This window comes from Pseudophryne corroboree, chromosome 11 (genome assembly GCF_028390025.1).
Source record: "Pseudophryne corroboree isolate aPseCor3 chromosome 11, aPseCor3.hap2, whole genome shotgun sequence".
Taxonomy (NCBI): Eukaryota; Metazoa; Chordata; class Amphibia; order Anura; family Myobatrachidae; genus Pseudophryne; species Pseudophryne corroboree.
Genome location: NC_086454.1, coordinates 210,240,574 through 210,248,898, shown reverse-complemented (window position 1 = coordinate 210,248,898; position 8,325 = coordinate 210,240,574).

Sequence of the window (8,325 nt, the reverse complement as noted above, 5' to 3'; positions counted from 1 at the left end):
ACTGATCCACATCCTTAGCCACCGAGGGCCACCACACCGCCCGAGATAGCAACTCCCGAGTTCTGGCAATACCCGGGTGACCTGCCGACTTCTTGGCATGGAATTCCAGGAACACTCGCTGTCTTAACCTAGGAGGCACAAACAAAAGACCTACCGGAAGGTCTGGAGGAGCCTGCTCCTGTGCTCTAAGGACTAATGATAAGAGGTCCTGGGTAATGCCCACTTTAATACATGATGGGGAAACAATGGGCAACGGCTCCTCGGTGGTCTCCTGGATTGGAGCAAAACTCCGCGAGAGCGCATCAGCCTTGATGTTTTTTGACCCAGGGCGATATGTTATCAAAAAATTAAAGCGAGCAAAAAACAAAGCCCATCGTGCCTGCCTGGCATTGAGACGCTTCGCTGACTCTAAATATGCCAGATTCTTATGGTCAGTGAGAATTGAGACCACAAACTTAGCCCCCTCAAGCCAGTGTCTCCACTCCTCGAGTGCATCCTTAATAGCCAACAATTCCCGGTTACCCACGTCATAATTCATCTCGGCAGGCGAAAATTTACGGGAAAAGTAAGCACGGGGATGAAGGCGATTATCAGACACTCCCATCTGAGAAAGCACTGCCCCAATACCCATCTCAGAGGCATCCACCTCCACCACAAAAGGACGCTCTGGATCTGGGTGTCGCAGCACCTTGGCCGAAACAAATGCCCTTTTGAGACGGGCAAAAGCCGCTTTAGCCTCACAAGACCAGTGAGCAACATCCGCCCCTTTCTTAGTGAGTGCCACCAAGGGCGCCACTATAGACGAAAATCCAGCGATAAATCGTCTATAAAAATTCGCAAAGCCCAGGAAACGCTGAAGCGCCTTCAAACTAGTGGGCTGCACCCAATCCAGGACTGCCTGTACCTTGGAACCCTCCATTTGGAAACCTTCTGGGGAGATAATATATCCTAGAAATGCGATTTGCTGAACTTCAAATTCGCACTTCTCCAGCTTCGCCCCTAGCCGGTGGTCTCTGAGTTTCTGGAGGACTAAGCGTACATGCTTCCGATGTTCCTCCAGGGAATGGGAGAAGATTAGGATGTCATCTAAGTATACAACTAAGAATCTATCCAAATATTCCCTGAGCACATCATTCATGAAATCCTGGAAGACTGCCGGGGCATTACAGAGCCCAAAAGGCATCACCAAATATTCATAATGCCCTGAGTGGGTATTAAAGGCAGTCTTCCATTCATCCCCCTCTCTTATTCGGATTAGATTGTACGCACCGCGTAGGTCAATCTTAGAAAAAATGGTGGCAGTACGAAGCTGGTCAAACAAGACCGAAATGAGAGGCAGTGGGTATGAGTTTTTAATCGTGATACGGTTCAATTCCCTGAAGTCGATGCAGGGTCGCAACGAACCGTCCTTTTTACCCACGAAGAAGAACCCCGACCCAACTGGAGACTGTGAAGGTTTGATAAATCCCTTAGCCAAGTTCTCCTGAATGTACTCTGCCATAGCCTGAGTCTCAGGACGTGACAGGGAGTACAACCTGCTCTTGGGAAGCTTAGCATTTGGCAACAAATCAATGGCACAGTCATAGGGGCGATGGGGAGGTAGTACCTCTGCAACTTTTTTGGAGAACACGTCCGCAAAATCTGCATAACACCCTGGCAATCCTGGCAAACTTAGCTGCGAGAGCCTGACTGGAAGGCTCAAGCAACTCCTGAAACAATCAGTACCCCAACTAAGAATCTCCCCAGAGACCCAGTCAAATTGAGGATTGTGGGCCCTTAACCAGGGTAACCCCAACACCAATGGGGCAAAAGTACAAACAGTCACATAAAAGGACAATTTTTCAGAGTGTGTGGCTCCAATAGACAAAGAAATCTGGCTAGTGCAAGAGGTAATTTTACCTTGGGATAATGGTTCCCCGTTTAACCCACAAATCTCAATTTCCGATGCCAAGGGTACTAAGGGAACAGAGTGTTTCAGGGCGAATTGGCGGTCCATAAAAACCCCGTCGGCCCCACTGTCCACAAAGGCCTCAGTCTTGACAGTTTGACCGAGGATCTTCAAGGTCACCGGAATGATAAAAGTCTTCTTGGGAAATTCTGACTTCTGGCCTGACAGGATATTTCCCATCACCCTCAGGCCCTGAAGTTTTCCGGCTTTTCTGGGCATGATACTACCACATGACCTTTATTCCCACAGTACAAACACAACCCCTGCTGTCTCCTCCGCGTCTTCTCACGCGAGGAGAGGCGGGTAGCCCCAATCTGCATAGGCTCCTCAGAAAATTCCTCAGAGTCTGAGGTTCCCTTGGGAAGGAAGGAAATCTCAGTCTCCCTTTCAAGCCTACGCTCTCTCAGCCGTCTATCCACCCGGATGGATAACTGCATGAGCTGATCCAAGCTATCAGGCAAGGGATATTGTACCAGTTGGTCCTTTATCTGGTTAGAAAGACCTCTTCGGTACTGGTGTCTCAGGGCTGGGTCATTCCACTGGGTATCATGGGCCAACCTCCGAAACTCCGTACAGTAAACCTCAACTGGCCTTCGCCCTTGCTTAAGGATCGAAATCTGAGCCTCGGCTGAGGCCGTCTTGTCAGGGTCATCATACAACATGCCCAGTGCCGTAAAAAAAGCATCAACACTTTTAAGCGACGGACAGTCAGGCTGCAACCCATATGCCCAGACCTGTGGGTCTCCTTGTAGCAAGGAAATCACTATGCCCACCCGCTGAATCTCCGACCCAGAAGACTGAGGCCTAAGCCGGAAGTATAGCTTGCAGCTCTCCTTGAAACAAAAGAACTACGAGCGATCTCCAGAAAAACGATCCGGGAGATTTACTTTCGGCTCCTTAACCCCTGCAGGTGCTGCTGCTGCGGGAGCTCCGCCAGCAGCCTGGGAGGTGTGCATTTTAATGGACAAATCATTAAATTGTCGAGTCAGGACCTGCACCTGATCGACCACCTGTTGCAACGTATTTTGAGGGGTATGCTCCATATTCCCACAAAATTTCAACAGGAGTATTAGGCTGCTGAATATGTTATGCACACCAGTGCCTGCAGGAAAGTACTGGTGTTTGAACTGTTATGCAAAACAGATGGACTCACAGACAAACTGGGGGATATGACATAATGTACACAGAAGGTGATAGGGTAACAAAATACACACAAAGTGAACAGAGAAGCCCAGAGGCTAAGGAACTGGGTATCTCCCTTGTATTAGAACTGCTCAGATGGAAAAGCAAGATGTTGTGTTTTAATACGTAGAGAACCCAAAATGCTGTTGCTAAGGGCAACAGCAAAACCCTAAAGGGTTACCAACGGGTGTGGCAGTAAACTCCTTGGTCAGAGATGGAATGATAGACACAAGGAGAATCTCCACAATCCTAATTCTCACTTGCAGTGCACAGGTTTTAGCTTACTGCCACTAAACTGACCCCTGACACCTAGCACAGTGAGACAGGATTAGACAGGCAAGTCTTAGAATACAGCCGCAAACTTGCTAAGTTCACAGAGTAGTAACAGAACCCCAGCAAGCTAAACGACTGACTCCAGTCTTACTGCTAGGTCTGGATTGGCAGAGTGTAATACCAAATCCCCAGGCCTATTTGCAGTAAGCAACAAACAAATACAAAGCTACACAGTACTGGCTAACTTTCATGAACTGACTAACCAACAAAGATTCAGCAGCATCTGCTTACCCTGAAAAGAGGCCTTATAAAGCAGGTGCTGTCCACGCCCCACTCAGACCTCACAGACTGTGAGCACAAAAACCAGCACCGGATCCCCTGCCGTGCACAGAGCCTATAACCACTGCACAGCAAAAGACCCGAACCGGAGTATCAGCTGCGCTCAGGTTACTCCACTAGCACTTGTCTCCCGGTTGCCATGACGACGTGGCAGCACAGGGCAGGAGACCCTAACAATCTCATGAGACAGTAATACTGTTTTCTCCTTACGGTAAGACACAAGAAGCTCCATTAATGAGAAAGAGCAATCATCAAGTAAGGAGTCCCACTTGTCTTTCAGAGTGGGATCATCCACAAAAGATAAAGTTTTGAAGATCCTGAGACCTCTAGGTATCTTCTTATTTTTAATATATTTCTGTAATGTGACCATATCCCACCAGTGGCGGGTTTCTGTTTTCATAAGGTCTTCCAATTTATAGAAGAGGGTGTTAAACTCCCTTTCATGGTCATTCTGTGTTGAAGATAAAGTAGAGGTCTCAAGTTCCCCATTAAAGTTAGCTTCATAACATAATCTCCTCTTTGCACATTCCGATAAACAAGTCAGATTTGCCATCATATAAAAAAAAAAAAGGAAAAATAATAGTAATAAAAAAAAAGAAAAAAAGAAAAAGTTTTTTATCTACAAATAAAGATATTCAATAATTATATTAAAAATTCTTATGCCAATATATTCAAAATCAGCAAGCAGAAAACACAAAGAATTGAAAACCACAAAACAACAACACTTAACTGCTAAACAGCGCCTATGTAATAAGGCAAATGGACAATTAAGAACAGCTCCTGAGATACTGCGCGTGCCGAGAACACTATGTGGAGTGGACAAGGAACAATGAAACAAAAAACAACGGCTGCGCTGTGTGTCAGGAGATGCTGTATATAAAGAGAGCCGACATATGAATGATTAACAATATTTAATATGATTAAAAAACAATTAAGAACCAATCACAATGAAAAGAACACACCTTATGAGCTCAGAATATTAATATGCTCTATGAGAGCGTTAAGGATAAATTTCAGGACACAATAATGGTGAGTGTCCGTTTTTCATAGGCTAAATAGCCATAGCCTGGATTAATAGCCGGTGAATTGAGCACAAAAAGTTCCAAGAGTCTGAGTGCTTGCAGCAGTTGGATATTAAAGGTTGACGGTTTTACCTCTCCAGTGGGCTGGGCGAGAGTCGGGCGTCACCGACTATCCGTCCTGCAATGCCCACGTTCACACAGCGGCGGGGAGGAATGAGGATCGTTTGAAGAGATGACTGGCTGTAGAGACGTGACGTCCAGCGGTCGCTCTCAGCAAATTTGTCAGCCAGATAGGAAACCGTTCTCATCCGTGCAAGTAACACCTGTAACTATCTGAGCAAGGTGTGTAGGAGGGCGGGGTCTGACGCGTTTCGTCACATACCATGTGACTTTTTCAAAGATGTAGTCCTGCCTCCCAGGGTGTCCGTATTTCTAGTCTGATCAATTAGCCATCAGACAGATGTATTGTATCAATGTTTAATTAGAGCAACTCATGTGTTCTTAACCTCATGTATAAAACGAACATAGTCGGCTCTCATATATGAATGAGTCTATATAGACACGGTATACACAGTATACATAAAAACAAAACAAAGCAGAAAAAATAATAAAAATAATGGCAAAACTGACTTATAATTGAGACTGAATGCTGCTGCAAACACGGTTGTAATTATTAAAAAGAAAAATACAAGGAAAATATATATATAAAGAAAAATTAAATAAAAAATAATAAATAATAATCAACCCTTCGATAATACCGATAATTTCGGAAGGTACTGTTGTGTGCAATAGCATTCAGCCATAAATTTAACCTAGATAGCTAACAATTTTGAGATTAATTACTCATAAAGGAGTTAATTAAACACATACAATGTGTATAAATACCATTTCTCTAATGTCCTAAGTGGATGCTGGGGACTCCGTAAGGACCATGGGGATTAGCGGCTCCGCAGGAGACTGGGCACAACTACAAAGAAAGCTTTAGACTACTGGTGTGCACTGGCTCCTCCCACTAAGACCCTCCTCCAGACCTCAGTTAGATTTTTGTGCCCGGCCGAGAAGGGTGCACACTAGGGGCTCTCCTGAGCACCTAGAAAGAAAGTATATTTAGGTTTTTTATTTTCAGTGAGATCTGCTGGCAACAAACTCACTGCAGCGAGGGACTAAGGGGAGAAGAAGCGAACCTACCTAACAGGTGGTAGTTTGGGCTTCTTAGGCTACTGGACACCATTAGCTCCAGAGGGATCGACCGCAGGACCCGACCTTGGTGTTCGTTCCCGGAGCCGCGCCGCCGTCCCCCTTACAGAGCCAGAAGCACGAAGAAGGTCCGGAAAATCGGCGGCAGAAGACTTCGGTCTTCACCAAGGTAGCGCACAGCACTGCAGCTGTGCGCCATTGCTCCTCTTGTACACCTCATACTTCGGTCACTGATGGGTGCAGGGCGCTGGGGGGGGGCGCCCTGAGGGCAATAGATAACACCTTGGCTGGCAAAATATGCATCATATATAGTCCTAGGGGCTATATAGATGCAAAATTACCCCTGCCAGTATAACAGAAAAAGCGGGAGAAAGTCCGCCGAAAAGGGGGCGGGGCTTCTCCCTCAGCACACTGGCGCCATTTTTCCCTCACAGTTCCGCTGGAAGGAAGCTCCCTGGCTCTCCCCTGCAGTCTGAGAATACTACAGAAGGGTAAAAAAGAGAGGGGGGGCACTAAATTTAGGCGCAGTATAGATATATATATATATATGTAATATATATAAAAAAGCAGCTATAGGGAAAACACTCATTGATAGTGGGATCCCAGTGTTATATAGCGCTCTGGTGTGTGCTGGCATACTCTCTCTCTGTCTCTCCAAAGGGCTTTGTGGGGTCCTGTCCTCTGTCAGAGCATTCCCTGTGTGTTTGCGGTGTGTCGGTACGGCTGTGTCGACATGTTTGATGAGGAGGCTTATGTGGAGGCGGAGCAGATGCCTGTAAATGTGATGTCACCCCCTGCGGGGTCGACACCTGAGTGGATGGTGCTGTGGAAGGAATTACGTGATAGTGTCGACTCCTTACATAAAAGGTTTGACGACATACCTAATGTGGGACAGCCGGCTTCTCAGCCTGTGCCTGCCCAGGCGTCTCAAAAACCATCAGGGGCTCTAAAACGCCCGCTACCTCAGATGGTTGACACAGATGTCGACACGGATACTGACTCCAGTGTCGACGACGATGAGACTAATGTAACTTCCAGTAGGGCCACACGTTACATGATTGAGGCAATGAAAAATGTGTTACACATTTCTTACCCCCGGTACCACAAAAAAGGGTATAATGTTTGGAGAGAAAAAACTACCAGTAGCTTTTCCTCCATCTGAAGAGTTAAATGAAGTGTGTGAAGAAGCGTGGGCTTCCCCTGATAAAAAGATGGTAATTTCTAAGAGGTTACTAATGGCGTACCCTTTCCCGCCAGAGGATAGGTCACGCTGGGAAACATCCCCTAGGGTGGATAAGGCGCTCACACGCTTGTCGAAGAAGGTGGCACTACCGTCTCCGGATACGACCGCCCTGAAGGAATCTGCTGATAGAAAGCAGGAGGCTATCCTGAAATCTATATATACACACACAGGTGTGATACTGAGACCGGCTATAGCTTCAGCCTGGATGTGCAGCGCTGCTGCTGCGTGGTCAGATTCCCTGTCAGAAAATATAGATACACTGGATAGGGACACTATTTTGCTGAACATAGAGCATATAAAAGACGCACTTTTATACATGAGGGATGCACAGAGGGATATTTGCCGGCTGGCATCCAAATTTAGTGCAATGTCCATTTCTAAGAGGCAGAGGTAGAGGGAAAAAGCTGCAACATACAGCCAGTTCCCAGGAGCAAAAGTCCTCCCCCGCTTCCTCAAAGTCCACAGCATGACGCTGGGGCTCCACAGGCAGAGCCAGGTACGGTGGGGGCCCGTCTCAAGCATTTCAGCAAGCAGTGGGCTCGCTCACGGGTGGATCCCTGGATCCTTCAAATAGTATCTCAGGGGTACAAACTGGAATTCGAGACGTCTCCCCCCCGCCGTTTCCTCAAATCTGCCTTACCAACCACTCCCTCAGGCAGGGAGGCAGTGTTACAGGCAATTCAAAAGCTGTATTCACAACAAGTGATAGTAAAGGTGCCCCTACTTCAACAAGGAAGGGGTTACTATTCCACAATGTTTGTGGTACCGAAACCGGACGGTTCGGTGAGACCCATTTTAAATTTGAAATCCTTGAACACATATATAAAAAAATTCAAGTTCAAGATGGAATCGCTCAGGGCGGTTATTGCGAGTCTGGACGAGGGAGATTACATGGTATCGCTGGACATCAAGGATGCTTACCTACATGTCCCCATTTACCATCCTCACCAGGAGTACCTCAGGTTTGTGGTACAAGATTGTCATTACCAATTCCAGACGTTGCCGTTCGGTCTCTCCACGGCTCCGAGGGTCTTTACCAAGGTAATGGCGGAAATGATGATACTCCTTCGAAGGAAGGGAGTTTTAATTATCCCGTACTTGGACGATCTCCTGATAAAGGC